We start from the raw sequence: 14,762 nt of genomic DNA, 5'->3' as shown, positions 1-14,762 counted from the left end.
GATACCGGGAACACATATCAGACTCTAACTCCCAAGTCGATTCTTCGACCTTAGGGTTCCTCCAAAGTACTTTCACTAACTTTACCGACTGTTAGGTCCCAATTTGTTTGTAGAAGGGGGGGTTGAATGCAAACAATACCGTTTAGTCGAATAAAATGCGGAATAAAATTGTGAAACAAAATTCAAGTTAAATAAAACTTTTATTAAACTTGAAAGGTGTTACAACTACGGTATCGGTTACAAGGGATTAATCTTAAATCAATTATTACAAATCTAGAATAAATTCGACATGAACTTTTTCTATTTTTGTAATTAAAAGATCAAATGCTAAATGCGATTTGAGATTAAGTTCTAGGGATTTTAATCCGCTAGATTGATACACAAGAACAAGAGAGTGATTTCTAGTTGATTGGATTTAACTTTACAAGCTAGAAATTGTAATCTTGAATTAGCAGATAAGATGAAATATTTGGCTGCTTGTTCTCTTTTTGTTCTTGGCTTCTGTTTTTGATTGCTCTCTGTATGTGTGTTAGTTAATTGGATGCTTCTGCTGCTTTTTAATCAACACAGCCGAGATTAATGAACTGGTATGACAATCCTTTGTCCAATAATACTTTCGGTGTGACAATTTTTAGAGCTAGCAAGACAATTAAAATGAACTAGCAAGACTTTCGGTATGACTATTGATTGTCATACCGATTGTCATATTAGTTCAAATGAAATTGTTTTACTGAATTAATAAGTGATTTTAATCTAAATAATAATTCTATCAAGACAATCAACTGAATTAGCATGACTTTCGGTATGACTATCAATTGTCATACCGATTGTCATACTAGTACAATCAGTTGTCTTTTTAGAATTAAAACAGATTTTAACCAATTAAAATTCTGAAAATCCTTAATATTAATTCTTAATTAATTAATCAATTTAATTCAATTAATCGATAAATTAATCCTTGCAGATATAATTTATTTTCTTAATTAAATTATATGACTTAATTAATTAATAGAGAATTAATACTAACCCTGAGCAGCATCCATTCTTCTGACAATCTTCTGAAAGTCACTGAGACTTATGAATCAATTCCGCCACTTCAATGCTGACACTCGATGTACAGTCTGGTTCATGAGTGACTAACTTTCTTGACGTTTCTTCATGTCTTGACTTTGATGTTCTGATTGAATCCTTGTAATAAATGATACCTTGACGAGATCTCTGTCATTTGATTAAATCCACGATCTTGATTTATATCACTGAGGCATGATCAAATTCTTGAACTTCTTCCAGTGAATCTTCAAGTCTGCAGATGAACAATGTTTCTTTATTCTTTGACAGATATTACTTTGTGAGATCTCTCTGATGATAGATCCACTATTTACTTATTACATTCTTATTTGAGTTGAGTTAAATACTCGAATAAACGAGTAGGCTATGACATATGCCTTTCAATCTCCCCCTATTTGCTTGTTAGACAATAACAACAAATACCTAGAGGATAACTCAACTAACAAATAAGAAAAAGATATAAACAGTAATGTAAAGTAAATAGCAGAAAAGTTCTGGATTATATTTAACATTTTCCAGATTCCAAATGAAATTTACAAGTGAATACAAGATAGATGTTCCTCTAGCCTGAACATATAACTACATTAGACTATCTTGATTCATAAAGCTCTAATCATATTACATTGAGTTTTGAGCTAATTGACTTCAGTTGTCTTCTCTTCTGACTTCACCTTCTTCTAAATCTTGAAGCAATTCCTTGTCAAAGACACGATCCTTTTCTGAAGTGAAGCTTGCTGGTCTGACTGGTTGAACTCTAACTGACTTCAGCTTATTCTTGAGTTGATTGTACCTTTTAACATTCTTTTCACAATAAGCTTGAATCAAGTCAGCAGCTTGAGTCTTCAACATGGATGAATATCCAGCAGTTCTCAAATGATGTTCCATCCAGACCAGATGCTTAGCTGAGTAGTCTTTAAGAGATTGTACATCTAGCTGACAGATTTGAAGACAATCAGACTTAAAGAATCTCACCTGATGAGGATTGATGACCACTTGAGGACTAGCCCTGCTGGCAAACTCTTTAAGCCTTTCTCGAAGAACTTCATTCAATTCTGAGCTTCTTTTGACTTTGTTTAAAAGAACCCAAATCTCTGACAAAGAACGATTCTCAAATAGATGAAGTGACACCTTGAAAGATCCTTCACTCTGACAATATACAAAAATGCTCATCTCATTTAGGGATCTATCAAAAGCAGCTGTGATCCTTGAGACTTCAGTCTTGATAGCATTCATGTACATGTCATTGTTAGGATTTGAGATTTCCAGCTTGTCAAGAAGATGTAAGAACTGCCTATCATTGTTAGTGCTAAGCTGAGGCATATCGAGTACTCTCCTAGCTTCATCCCATTTTTCACCAATCTTTAGTCTGACATCTCTTCTCCTTTCTTGAGCCTTAATGTCATGAAGACGTTGCTTTTGAAGAGTTTCTGTTCTTTGTATGTCTTTCCTCCTGTCAATGATCTGAGAGACCTTCTTAAGTTCAGCTTCTTTTCTTAGCATCTCTGACTGCTCTTTCTCAAACATAGGATCCACTGTATCTTCTTCTTCCCAATCTTCAAAATCACTTTCCTCTTCAGCTTCAAATAACCCATCTTTATCTTCCTGAACTGGTTCAGTGGGAATGTCAAAAATATCAAAGTCATCCTGTTCTCCACTGTAGTAGACATCATCAGCCTTTCCTGTGTTTCCAGCAGAGGTATCTTTTTCTTTCCCTTTGGCACTACTCCCTTTCTTCTCCCCCTTAGTTGAGGGATCCTCTACTGACTTTCCTTTGAAACTTCCATCACCTCCAGAGCCTGATCTCCACCAGACGGTCCTTCAAAATAAGCTCTTTGTTCTTCATTAGGGCAATGAGAATTCTTGATCATGTAATATAGGTGCTTCATCCCTTCATTGAGATGTTCCATGCCCGTCTCTATCTTTAGAAATCTTGAGGAGTCCAGTGAATGATTCATCTCAACGAGGTCTTCAAGAGAAGTCATTCTTGTATGTAGAGAGCAGAAGTTGGATATGTCATCAGCTGATAAATTTGGAGTGTCCTGAATAGAATTGAGCTTTGGTATTACAGTGGTCTTTAGATCTGAGATGTCATTCCTTATGATTGCAAGCTGATTGTTGACAGAGGTGGAAGAAGAAGACCGTTCAACCACTTGTGCTTTGAATGCTTGAGCTTCAGCTTGACTTTTAGCAAGTTCTTCTTTTAGGGCAGCAATCTGAGCTAACAGGTTTACAGTATCAGTGTCTGTGTGTGCTCTCACCTGAATTTCACTCGTGTTTGGTTCACTCATCTCACGTGCATGTGTTTCTCTCAATATGATTGCTCGTGAGGAGTCTTCCAGTTGCTGTTCTTGTGTACCTGCATTAAAAATCACCCTAGCCTCTTCAAGAGAGGTCAGTGGTGGTGCAATGGGAATTCGCGAGTCCCGATCCTCAGTCAAACCTATCAAATCTTTTGGAATAGATGTCTGAATTGCTTCAGGGATAGATTGACCGAGTTGCCCTCCACTTTCTCCAGATAAATCTGCGAGTGGAGAATCCCATAAGGGAGCCAGAGGTGTTGGATCTGGGAGGGGAGAAAATGACTCTATTAAAGATGGCAGAGAGTCAGATTTTCCCTCTGAAGCATGTGACTGCTCTTCTGCCGTAACTATGGCAGGCATTGTAATCGACTCTACGTGCACTCCTCGCTGTGTGTCCTGAGTATGATCTGGGGAAGTGTATGGTTCCATTGTGAGTAATGGAATTGTGCTTGACTCAGTACAAGATGCCATGGCCCTATGGCGAATTTCAATAGATGCATCCTGTTGAGAGAATGCCTCTAGTAACTGTTCATTGGCCATTTCAAAGTCCATGTCCTGTTGGGAGGACAAGGATGGGCTTTCAGATGCCTCAGAATATGTTCTTCTTTTCTTAGGAGGAGGCAGAGCTGAGGGTTCACTCATATTTAACAATGAACTACTTCCTAGTAATCTCCTGGGTAACATTTTAGACAGTGGGGGAGAGGTTGAGATAGAATGAGACTCTGTGTTTGGCTCTATGACCTGGGATTAAAGCTGTGGTTCTACAACTTCATGGTCAGCCCTATCAACCACTGGGGGTCTTTCAACAGAAGTAGGAAGAGAGTGAGAGTGAGGAATTACTACCTGTAATGGAAGAGCCTGGGTGGCTTGAACCACTGGAGGTTGAGGTTGCTGTTCATGGTCGGGAAGATTGAAAATAGGTAAAGGAATATAAGTGGCCATGAAAGCAGATACAAGTACTGGAACTTGCATAAATTTGAAGGTTGTGTCTTGGCGAGTGTAAATCTTTTTGCTAACTGGAGGGGGTTCGGTTACAGCAGAGTTAGCAAAAAGGGCTTTGTGTTCAGGGGTGAGTAGATGATCTGCTATAAGCATGAGAAAACGAGCATAGTAACATGATACCCTACGATTTGTAGAATGATCACATAAAGTAGAAGTTAGACGTCTCAAGAGAATGGGAAAAAGTAGTTTGCCAAAATTGATCCTTTGATTGAAAACTACCGCAAGACCAATATACTGCAGAGTGGAAGTGATGTTATGAAAATTGGATTTTGTGTAGTTGGCAAACACTTTGGAAAGTGTATCGAAGAAAATATCCCATTCAGACACCAAATTTGATTTAGAAAGTTTGGTTAAATTGATCACCCCTTGATAGTGAATAGCATTGAAAAAATTTGTGATATCATTTTCAGAGGGTAAATTACAGAAATTGTCTAGTGGAAAATTTAACGCACGATTGACGACTGTTTCATCAACTACATACTGTGTGTTTGCGACGGTGAATGAAAAAGATTTTGAATCATCGGCCACAGTAGAAGTTGTGCAAATCAGTCTAAGTAGATCGACGTTTAAAATCACATTTGATTTAATAGCAGAGCTAATAATCGAATGGTCATTTAAAAATCTAATCCATGGCTTAAATTTTTCAACATCACATTTTTCCGGATTAAAATAACCAACCTGATTATGCGCGATAATTTGGAAATTGAGAGCCATTTAAAATAATAATAAGACACACGCTTTTCAGAATTTTAAGAATAATATTAAGAAAATTCGAATTAATTAAATTAATTTAATAATTCGAATTAAATTAATTATAATCGAAAAATTTAGACAGAAATGTATCTCGTTAAAATTCCTAACTCACAAACACAGTTTTGACAAACCAAAAGACACAAATCAGAAATTGAAAATAAAAATAAAAAGTTCAAAATCAACAAACACAAATTGAATTTGAAGGGGCAAACTGATTTTTATTTGTTTTGGTTTTTATTTAAGAAAAATCCAACAGCACCTCTGTATATATATACTTGTATGTATATATCACAAAGTGATGAATTAGTTTGCTGAGTAAAAACTCGAGCAAGGAAATAGCAGATTGTTGGTTTTAGTTCGAAGAGAGAGAAGAGAGAAAATTAAGAGAGAAAAACTGTTCGATTTTTTTTTTGAAATGAACTGAACTATTGAAATGGTTTAAAAACAATATAAACACATGCCTTTATATTACAGCTGGTATGACAATCCGGGATTGTCATACCGATTGTCATACCAGGCAAAAGAAGGAGAAAGAAAAACAATAGAATAAATATTAAAATTATAACTGGTATGACAATCTGATAGTCATACCGATTGTCATACCAGTATAATAATAAAATGAAACTAATTATATATATGGTTTAAAACTGGCAAGACAATTGATAGTCATACCGATTGTCTTGCCAGTATAAACTATACCGACATATACAAACATATGCAAACATATACTGAAATGACTTTCAGCAAGACAATTCAATTGTCTTGCCGATTGTCATTGCAGTAGAAAACAAAATAAAATAAAAGGAACAGACTTCTATATATGTACTGAAACTATATTACAAAATAATAAAACTGAAAATAAAAACTTATAATTTTTACAGAAACAAAGACAATATTTCAGAATTAATTATTTTTATTCCAAAAATAGATTTCTGTTGAATTTTAGCAAATAAAATTCATAGAAAAACATTTTTAGAGGAAATAAGATATTCTGAGATATTTTAAATTAACAAGTAGGGAAAATAAAAATAGATAAGATAATATATATTACATAGAAATAAGCAAGAAATATGATAAAATGATAAAATAAATTTGCAAATGAATTTTTTTTATTTATGAAAAATTCATTTGTAAATTCATTCAAGAACAGATCCCAGATATTAACTAAATTAATCACTAAAACTATTCAACATGCCCAATTTACCAACTAATCTGGTAAATGTGGATTCGTCAAGTGGTTTAGTGAAAATATCTGCTATTTGTTCTTCTGTTGGAACAAAAAATAGTTCAACAGTACCATTCATGACGTGCTCTCTAATAAAATGATACCTGATGTCAATGTGCTTTGTCCTCGAGTGCTGCACAGGGTTGTTGGTGATGGCTATTGCACTTGTGTTGTCACATAAAATAGGAATCTTGTTCAATACAGAGCCATAGTCTCGTAGTTGGTTCCTAATCCACAAGATCTGAGCACAGCAGCTTCCAGCAGCAATATATTCAGCCTCGGCCGTTGAGTTGGAAACTGTTTGCTGTTTCTTGCTGTACCATGAGACTAGCCTGCTTCCTAGGAATTGACAACTTCCTGAGGTGCTTTTCCTATCAACAACACTTCCTGCATAATCTGAATCTGTATATCCGACAAGGTTAAAACCAGATTCTTTAGGGTACCAAATACCTAGATTTGGTGTTCCCTTAAGATATCTTAAGATTCGTTTAACAGCAACGAGATGAATATCTCTTGGATCCCCTTGGAACCTTGCACATAAACATGTAGCATACATAATATCTGGTCTACTTGCAGTAAGATAGAGTAACGAGCCAATCATACCTCTGTAGCTTGTGACATCTACCTTAATGGAGTTTTCACATGGTCCAAGCTTGACAGCTGTAGTTGATGGAGTCCTTGCTGATGCAGAATCCTCTAGATTGTACTTTTTGAGGAGTTCCTTGAGATACTTGGATTGACAAATAAATGTTCCATCTAACCTTTGATTTACTTGTAATCCAAGAAAGAACTTCAGCTCTCCCATCATGCTCATTTCAAACTTGCTGTGCATTAACTTAGCAAATCTCTTACAGAGATTATCATTAGTAGACCCAAATATTATATCATCCACATAGACTTGGACTAATATAGTATCATTCTTATGTTTTTTAGAAAAGAGAGTTTTGTCTATGACACCTCTAATAAAGCTATTTTCAATAAGAAATTCAGAGAGAGTGTCATACCATTTTCTTGGAGACTGTTTTAGCCCATAGATAGCCTTGAAAAGAAAGAAGACAAAATCCATATGATCTGGATCTTCAAAACCAGGAGGTTGCTCTACATATACCTCTTCATCCAGCTTTCCATTCAGAAAGGCGCTCTTGACATCCATTTGATAAACTTTAAAGTTTGAAAATGCTGCGAATGCCAAAAATATCCTGATGGCCTCAAGTCTAGCCACTGGAGCATAGGTTTCATCATAATCAATACCTTCAGCTTGAGAATACCCTTTAGCTACCAGTCTTGCCTTGTTTCTTGTAACCACACCATCTTCATCTAGTTTATTCCTGAATACCCACCTAGTACCAACAGCTTTCTTGTGTACAGGCCTAGGTACCAGTTTCCAGACTTGTTGACTTTCAAACTGATTGAGTTCATCTTGCATAGCAATCACCCAATCTGGATCAGTCAGTGCTTCTTCAATTTTCTTAGGTTCCATCTCAGAAAGAAATCCTGAGAACAGACACTCATTTTGAGTAGCACGTCTAGTTCTGACTCCAACATCTGGATCACCAATAATCAACTCAAAAGGGTGAGCTTTATTCCAGACAATCTGTCTTGGAAGATTTGATCTTGATGATTCGCCTTGAAATTCATTGTGATGTTGTGTCCTACTAGATGATCCTTCAGCATCTCCCCCTGAGTTGTTGCCATATTGACTTGAAGATTCTCCGTCAGTAGCAGTGGTATCTCCATTGTTGCCAAAGTTTCCATCACTATTACCTTGAGTATCATTAGGATTAACAGGTTCTTCACCAGCAACAACCTCAGGTTCTTGACCATGTTCTGATTCTGAATCTGACGTATCATCAAACTTCAGTTTCTCAGAAGGATCTTCAGTTTGGATACTAGGGAGTTTAGTGTCATCAAATGTAACATTGACACTTTCAGTTACTTTGTGTTGATCAATGATATACACTCTATATGATCTTCTTCCATATCCAACAAAAATACCCTCATATGCCTTTGCCTCGAACTTACCACGACGATCATCTCCATCCTTGAGCACGAAGCATCTGGCACCAAATACATGAAAGTATTTGATAGAAGGTTTCTGTTCATTCAAAATCTCATAAGGAGTTTTCATGAAGTCTTTGTTGATTAGAGTTCGATTCTGAGTATAACATGCAGTATTGACAGCTTCAGCCCAAAAGTACATTGGAAGACCTGATTCATTTAACATCGTTCTTGCAGCTTCAATCAATGTACGATTCTTCCTTTCTACCACTCCATTTTGCTGAGGGGTTCTAGGAGCTGAAAATTGTCTGGTAATCCCTTTGTCTGTACAGAATCCATTGAGAAGTGTATTCTTGAATTCTGTCCCATTATCTGACCTTATTGCTCTAACAGGGACGTTAGAATCTAACTCAATCATCTTGATATGATCAATCACAACTTGTGGTGTTTCATCCTTAGAGTGAAGAAATAAAACCCACGTATACTTGGAATAGTCATCAACTATCACAAGACAGTAACACTTCTTTGACATAGAAAGGATATTAACTGGACCAAATAAATCCATGTGCAATAATTGCAGAACACCAGTTATGGAAGATATGTCAGTGCCTTTGTGACTTGCTTTCTTTGACTTTCCTTTCTAGCAAGCCTCACATAGTCCTTCTGGAGAGAATTCCAGCTGAGGCAGACCTCTTACCAATTCTCTTTTGACAAGAGAATTCATTGTTTTGAAATTGAGATGGGAAAGTCTCTTGTGCCATAGCCAACTCTCATCTGACGATGCCTTTGCATAGAAACAATTGACTTCAAGATTGCTTCCAGAGTTCATGTCAGCTACGAACAGATTTCCTTTCCGGATTCCCATTAAGGAGGGTTTTTCACTTTTCTTGTGCAGAATCTGACACTTCAGCTTGTCGAATAAAACATTGTAGCCGTTGTCACAGAACTGACTAATGCTAAGCAGATTGTGTTCAAGTCCTTGCACAACATATACATTTTCAATGATAACATTTCCAGCTTGCAAACAGCCATATCCCTCCGTTAAACCTTTGTTGTTATCTCCAAAGGTAACCACTGGGCCAGCTTTCTCAACCACATTTGATAGCAGGGCTCTATCTCCGGTCATATGTCTTGACGATCCGCTGTCAAGAATCCACACTACCGGTTGTACCTGTTTAATGCCCTGCAATACAAATGGATTAGAACTTCTTCGGAACCCAAGCTTGGCTGGGTCCGGCATACTTGTAAAATTGGCCTTTATCAGGCAAAACAACATTCTTAATTTCACTATTCTCAACATTCTCAATGACTGAACATTTGACCTTTAAAACAGCCTTATCAAATTTCTGTTTAGGCTTAGGCACAAATGTCTCCTTTCTAGCTTTAGGAGGACTAGCAGTCTTAGACCTATCATGCTTTCTATTATTCGCATGCTGACGAGGAGTAGTCTTATCATTAGAAACATGCTTACCATTAAAATAAGCAAACAACAGATTAAAAGCACAAGACATACAATCAGGAACACCACATGCTTTATGAGAAGGATTAACAATAGGCAACTTATGCATGGTAGACATGGCATTTGTGTTATTCAACTCATGTGTGTCTGAGTTAGTCTTAGTTGCTTTCACAACCTTGACTGGAACTTTTGACACACTTGACTTGGAGACAGCTTTCCCATTAGCATTATCTTCAGCACGGATTTCTTCTTGAATAATAAAAGAGGTCTCATCAAATGGTTCAGCAATTGATTCTTTATAGAGGGGTTCATCAACACCCTTAAGCACATGTGGTACTTCCCTGCCTTTAGCACATACATGAGGAGGGGAGTTTATGCCTAATTTTCCAATAGCAGCATTGTAATCATAACCTATTCCATGTGTTTGATTAACAGCTTGCTTATTGTAAAACTCTTTGGACTTCGAACAAGAATTAAAGTAAGCTTTAACCTTAGCCTCAAGACCGGTGATCTTGTCTTTGAGAATAGTTTCGAGTTGTCTATAACAGTCAACTCTATTCTCTAGAAAAGATACTTGTTCTTTTAGTTTATCTTGATTAATGTGCACAAGTCTTAATTCATTGACCTCTTTCTCAAGGTCTTTGATTTGTTGATTTAACAATTCATTATCACGACGAGCACAATCTAAGTTACCTCTTAGATGATAAACCATTTCAGCATCAGAAAGTTTTACCTCTTTTCTTGACGATGAGGTGCTTGCATTACTAGCCATGAGAGCAAGATTCCCAACTTCTTCATCTTCACTGTCAGTATCATCCCAGCTTCTTCCCTTTGCCAGGTACGCCCTTTCAGATTTACTCTTCTGATTAGAATCGTAAGAGTTCTTCCTAGCTTGTTTTGGCTTCCTGCATTCTGTGGCAAAGTGTCCCAACTCATTACAGTTGAAGCATCGAATGGTGCTTCGATCAACCATCCCTGTTTTATACACACCACTGCTGGTGTTAGAGGATGAAGATCCACCTTTCTGGAATCTGTTATAGTTGGACTTGTACTTGAACTTGGGATTCCTTTTGAATCTGACATTTGAGAATCTCTTGACAATCAGGGCCATTGACTCATCCTCCAATTGCTCCAGTTCTTCCAAGGAATAATAATCATCTCCTGATTGATTTGTAGTAGGAGAATCAAATTCTGCTACTATCACATTATCTTCAACCTTGGAAGACTGTACCATTCTTTCTGACTGTTGAGATTATTGTTGATATTGTGGTTGTTGTTGTTGTTCATCAGCTACTAGAGCAGTAGACGTGCTGACCACTCTTCCTTTCCCATAAACTTCCTTCTGCTGAATCTGCTCCAACTCATAAGTCTTTAACACACCATAGAGCCTTTCCAAAGAAATCTCACTCAGATCTCTTGCTTCTCTTATGGCAGTGATTCTATGTTCGAGATGAGTTGGCAGTGTTAAAAGGAACTTTTTGTTGACCTCCCTGATGGAATAGTATTTACCATTAATGTTCAGGTTGTTGATCAATGCATTGTACCTCTCAAACACTTCAGTGATTCCTTCTCCTGGATTTGATTTGAAATATTCATATTCAGAGGTTAGGATTTCTAGTTTGTTCTCCCTAACTTCCTCTGTGCCTTCATTAATAATCTCAATAGTTTCCCAGATATGTTTGGAATCTTTACAATTCATCACATGTCTATTCATCAGGGGATTAAGGGAATCTACTAAGATTAATTGAAGGCTAGCATCCAGGGAAGCTTCTTCTATTTCAGAAGGAGAGAAGTCCTCAGGATCCTTCACATAAGTTCTCGCTTTGGTGATCACCACATCATTTTCTATTACCTCTGGTTCCATAACCATAGGAATTTTTGGACCCTTCTTCAACACTTGCAAATATTTGGGATTAGCAACCTGTAAAAACAGTAGCATCTTCTTCTTCCACATAACATAATTTTCTTTATCGAAAAGTGGAATTTTAACGGTTCCAACTTTTTGTGTAGTCATTATGAATTTTTTGAGTGAATAAAAAATTCAAGAAGTGAAAGAAACACAAAAGTCTAGGATCTAGATTTGTACGTTAATCAGAAGGCTCTGATACCAATTGTTAGGTCCCAATTTGTTTGTAGAAGGGGGGTTGAATGCAAACAATACCGTTTAGTCGAATAAAATGCGGAATAAAATTGTGAAACAAAATTCAAGTTAAATAAAACTTTTATTAAACTTGAAAGGTGTTACAACTACGGTATCGGTTACAAGGGATTAATCTCAAATCAATTATTACAAATCTAGAATAAATTCGACATGAACTTTTTCTATTTTTGTAATTAAAAGATCAAATGCTAAATGCGATTTGAGATTAAGTTCTAGGGATTTTAATCCGCTAGATTGATACACAAGAACAAGAGAGTGATTTCTAGTTGATTGGATTTAACTTTACAAGCTAGAAATTGTAATCTTGAATTAGCAGATAAGATGAAATATTTGGCTGCTTGTTCTCTTTTTGTTCTTGGCTTCTGTTTTTGATTGCTCTCTGTATGTGTGTTAGTTAATTGGATGCTTCTGCTGCTTTTTAATCAACACAACCGAGATTAATGAACTGGTATGACAATCCTTTGTCCAATAATACTTTCGGTGTGACAATTTTTAGAGCTAGCAAGACAATTAAAATGAACTAGCAAGACTTTCGGTATGACTATTGATTGTCATACCGATTGTCATAGTTCAAATGAAATTGTTTTACTGAATTAATAAGTGATTTTAATCTAAATAATAATTCTATCAAGACAATCAACTGAATTAGCATGACTTTCGGTATGACTATCAATTGTCATACCGATTGTCATACTAGTACAATCAGTTGTCTTTTTAGAATTAAAACAGATTTTAACCAATTAAAATTCTGAAAATCCTTAATATTAATTCTAAATTAATTAATCAATTTAATTCAATTAATCAATAAATTAATCCTTGCAGATATAATTTATTTTCTTAATTAAATTATATGACTTAATTAATTAATAGAGAATTAATACTAGCCCTGAGCAGCATCCATTCTTCTGACAATCTTCTGAAAGTCACTGAGACTTATGAATCAATTCCGCCACTTCAATGCTGACACTCGATGTACTGTCTGGTTCATGAGTGACTAACTTTCTTGACGTTTCTTCATGTCTTGACTTTGATGTTCTGATTGAATCCTTGTAATAAATGATACCTTGACGAGATCTCTGTCATTTGATTAAATCCACGATCTTGATTTATATCACTGAGGCATGATCAAATTCTTGAACTTCTTCCAGTGAATCTTCAAGTCTACAGATGAACAATGTTTCTTTATTCTTTGACAGATGTTACTTTGTGAGATCTCTCTGATGATAGATCCACTATTTACTTATTACATTCTTATTTGAGTTGAGTTAAATACTCGAATAAACGAGTAGGCTATGACATATGCCTTTCACCGACTTATTCCTAAGACTCTTTACTTTCCAGTCGAGTATTTTGACAGGTTGCTCCACAAATGACAGGTCTGCCTGAATTTCTACAGGTTCATATTCTATCATATGGCTAGCGTCAGGATTGTACTTCTTAAGCAACGACACATGGAACACATTATGCACATGCTGATACTGAGGTGGTAAGGCCAACTCATAGGCTACCTTTCCCACTTGACTCAATATTTCAAAAGGACCTATGTATCTAGGTGCTAACTTCTCTTTCTTGCCAAATCTAAACAACCCTTTTTTTGGTGACACCTTTAACAAAACAGCTTCGCCAATTTGGAATTAAACATCCTTACGCGCTGGATCCGCATACTTCCTCTGTCTATCTTGAGAAGCAAGCAACCTTTTCTGAATTAACTTGACTGTGTCATGCAACTGTTGTACCAATTCCGAGCCGAGAATTCTTCCTTCTCCTACTTCATCCCAACTTGTTGGTGATCTAGATTTTCGCCCGTACAAAGCTTCGTATGGTGGCATGCCGATACTGGAATGATAGTTGTTGTTGTAAGAGAATTCAATCAACGGCAATTGATCATCCCAACTACCTGCAAAATCGATTGCGCAACTGCGCAACATGTCTTCGATTGTTTGAATTGTCCTTTCACTCTGGCCATCAGTCTGCGGGTGGTACGCCGTGCTCATATTCAACTTTGTGCCCAAACATTCCTGAAATTGCTTCCAAAATCTCGAGTTAAATCGGGGATCTCTGTCTGAAACTATTGATACAGGTACTCCATGCCTCAGTACGATTTCGCGCACATATAGATGAACCAACTTGTCCAATGACGACTTCTCATTTATTGGAAGGAAATGCGCCGACTTCATAAGACGATCAATTATAACCCATATTGCGTCATTCCCGGATTTCGTTCGTGGTAGTCCTACTATAAAGTCCATAGCGATATTTTCCCATTTCCATTCTGGAATCTTCAGGGGATGAATTAATCCGCTTGGTCGTTGATGTTCTGCCTTCACCTTCTGACAAGTATAACACCTCGCAACCCATTCTGCCACGTCTCGCTTCATATTTGGCCACCGAAAGTTCTTCTTTAAGTCTCGATACATCTTGGTGCTTCCCGGGTGGATTGAAAATTTCGAATTGTGGGCTTCATGGAGGATCTCATTCTTTAATTTAGGTACATGAGGAATCCATATTCTGGAAAAGAACCTTAGTATCCCTTGCTCATCCCTTTGAGTATTAATCTCCTCTCCAGATAACTAATTCTTCTCTTTCTCCATTACTTCTTCTTGACATTTCTTTATCTTTTCCACTAGTGTTGGCTGAAAAGTCATTGCGCGACAAACTTCCTCAACTTTTCCACAATCAGAAAGTTCCAGTTCAAATCTCTTGATTTCTTCAGATAACTCCTTTGGTGTTGTCATCTTATTCAATCTCTCCTTCCTACTCAGAGCATCGGCCACAACATTCGCCTTTCCAGGATGG

Source organism: Apium graveolens, chromosome 7 (genome assembly GCF_009905375.1).
Source record: "Apium graveolens cultivar Ventura chromosome 7, ASM990537v1, whole genome shotgun sequence".
In the NCBI taxonomy this organism is placed as follows: domain Eukaryota; kingdom Viridiplantae; phylum Streptophyta; class Magnoliopsida; order Apiales; family Apiaceae; genus Apium; species Apium graveolens.
Note: the sequence above shows the minus strand (reverse complement) of the source record.